This window comes from Ceratina calcarata, unplaced genomic scaffold, assembly GCF_001652005.2.
Source record: "Ceratina calcarata isolate Rehan_Ccalc_2016 unplaced genomic scaffold, ASM165200v1 scaffold364.2, whole genome shotgun sequence".
Taxonomy (NCBI): Eukaryota; Metazoa; Arthropoda; class Insecta; order Hymenoptera; family Apidae; genus Ceratina; species Ceratina calcarata.
This window is the reverse complement of record NW_017159462.1, coordinates 51,466-53,918: the sequence shown is the minus strand read 5'-3', so window position 1 is coordinate 53,918 and position 2,453 is coordinate 51,466. Positions and strand designations below refer to the sequence as shown.

Genomic DNA, 2,453 nt, shown 5'->3' with positions numbered 1-2,453 from the left:
ATATAATAACTAATTTGAATAATAATCATTAGACTGCGTGTTTTATGAATTTGTAAGAAAATTGAATATCAAGAAAATATAAGCAGTGCATGCATTATTAAAAACGCAAAATATAGAAAATATTGAAAGCAGAATGCAGATGGGAATGTATAAATGATAGAAGGCGGTTATTTAAAATAGGTACTATAAATATTTTATTCTTCATTTTGCAGATTTCATTATATTAAAACAAATATTGTTGTATTGCATATATAATGGCCATCCTCGCCTTATTAGGCTTAAGAATATATACAGTCTCTTTCTTACAGCCAAGCTTATAAACTATAATGTTTTAAAACAAATATTATAAATATTCAATTTTGCATATTTACACTCAAACTGTTACTGTAAATACCTTAATTTGCATAAAAGTCTGCAATCCAGTAATAATAATAATTTTGAATACTCATCCGAAATGTATATGAAATAGAATACGTTTGTCGCTAACATCGCATATGGCAATACGTATAATCTTGGAAGAGAATATTACATATTTGTATAACGTCCTTATTGCGGAACGACGTACGCAAATATCACGGTAAAACACGTATTCATTCTACGTGCTTCTCAGAATGCAACGTATATTATCACAGAACGTGTGTACACTGTACATACATATACCTACCCTTCCACTTTCTGCACGAGATTCGTCTTCAAACTATGGCCTGGATTACCGATGTATTAAAACGAAGAAAAGAGAACGACGTTATTTACCTGTCTTTGGTTACCTCTATCTCGCGACATCAACCCCTTCGTTACCTCCTCTCTTATCTCCTGTTTCCGCAGCATTCTTCATATACTAAAACCATTCTTTTTCTTTCTAGTACATTTCTAATTCTGATACCTTCCTACTCCTTTATACATTCCTTGACCAATTTCCTTCCTTCTCCTCCCCTCTATATTTTAGATCCTATTTTATTTGTTATATTTTGTATTTATTTATATATCACAGTATTCTGTGATTATTAGTAGACTGCGGATTTTTAGGTAGTATGAAATATTTATATCAATACATCATTTATATTAATCAAACAAATGCACTTTTGGAGATGCATTGTCCCAAACTGTATGTACATATTGAGCTTGATTCTACCCCTACTTACCGGTCTCTAAAATTGCACTCAAATCTAAAAAATATAAATGTAACATAAAGATAGTAAAACTGGCGGTTTAGTGTTAAAGACGATAATCCATTGTAAAGTGCGTCGACATAATATCGGCCATAGCTGTACGTACAATATTATACGCAATGCTCGTTAGGAAATGGTACGCCGTTGGATAGTTACTGCAACGGGGACCCGCTTTCGGAGGTGCGATCACCCTAGTGGTGTCGATGGACGCAGCCCGCGAGCGAGCGCAAACGCCGCAAACGTGTCCAATGGTATACATTGCCAGTCAGCGAACACTCTCTCTTTCACTCTCTCATTCACCATCACTCTCTCTCTCTCACACTCTCCCCACTTTTCGCACACGGTCCCCCCTCTCTCTGTCTTTATCTCACCTCGAAGAAATCTCTCTCTGGCTTCGTCCTACTCTCGTTCAACAGTGAAAAGAACACTGAGGAGGAGACCGTCTTGTTCCAAGGTTCGACACTCCCGACCTCGCGTACGACGCTTCACCCACCGAGGTTAACACCGAAGCGGTCACAACTCGACTGAGGAACCTGAAGACCGTGGAAACACGCGCCGAGCCACGTGGTCGGCGGTACTTGTTAGTAACGGTACTTTTGGGTCATCCGATAGAAGGGTTTCGCGACCGAGAGTGGCGAGAGCGAAGAGCGGATTATTACCTGGCTCCTCGGGCCGGCGACGCGTACTGCGAGGAGGGAACCGCGCGAGGGTCTGCCACCGGATGGATCGTAGCGGCCGGACAAGGAGGACGTTAATGACGATCGAGCGCGACGGTGGTGGCTACAACGAAAGCCACGAGAGAGATTCAGTAGCCGCGGCAGCAACGTGTGTACACTACTGCCGTCACCACGACTTGGCTCCCACATAACCAGACTGAAGACGGCTAAGAGAGAGTGAGAGAGAGAAGGACCCGGTATTCGCGACTGTGTCGCCGCGTCTCCGAACAACTCTTCTACTAGCGGACACTCACTACATCGCGCGCAATGATACGATGTGATGCGTCACTGCTCGGGAATGTCACGTCTAATTAAATGTTGTTTCTACATCGGCCGCTATTATTAACGATCAGTGATGATTGCGGGATCGTCTACGGATCCGAACAAAACTGTAAAATATTTGTCATGAAACTGATGAATTATGTGAGAAATCGTGATTTTTTTATTCACAGTTTCTACTAACTGGCTTCTTTTTCTATAATTTTATAATGCATAGAATTTTTGCTTAATGGCTTTTTGCACTGGATTCCTTTTTCTATAATTTCAAGATCATACATAAAATTTCTAC

General features: G+C 40.5%; 1 protein-coding gene across 4 annotated transcripts in view; it reads right to left on the bottom strand.

The window, feature by feature from the left end:
- LOC108625554 (ankyrin repeat domain-containing protein 12) overlaps positions 1–2,453 on the bottom strand; it is a 13,601-nt gene that overhangs the window by 8,830 nt on the left and 2,318 nt on the right. Inside the window, exons 1-2 of one of the 4 annotated variants that reach the window (XM_026814059.1) lie at positions 1,829–2,432; positions 1,541–1,702 (exon numbers count right to left, since the gene is read on the bottom strand). The exons of 2 other annotated variants lie outside the window; for them this stretch is intronic. The gene's annotated coding sequence lies outside the window, so the exon portion shown is untranslated. Of the gene's footprint in view, positions 1–1,540; positions 2,433–2,453 lie in introns of those variants that run through there. One more of the 4 variants, XM_018025652.2, reaches the window with a different exon arrangement.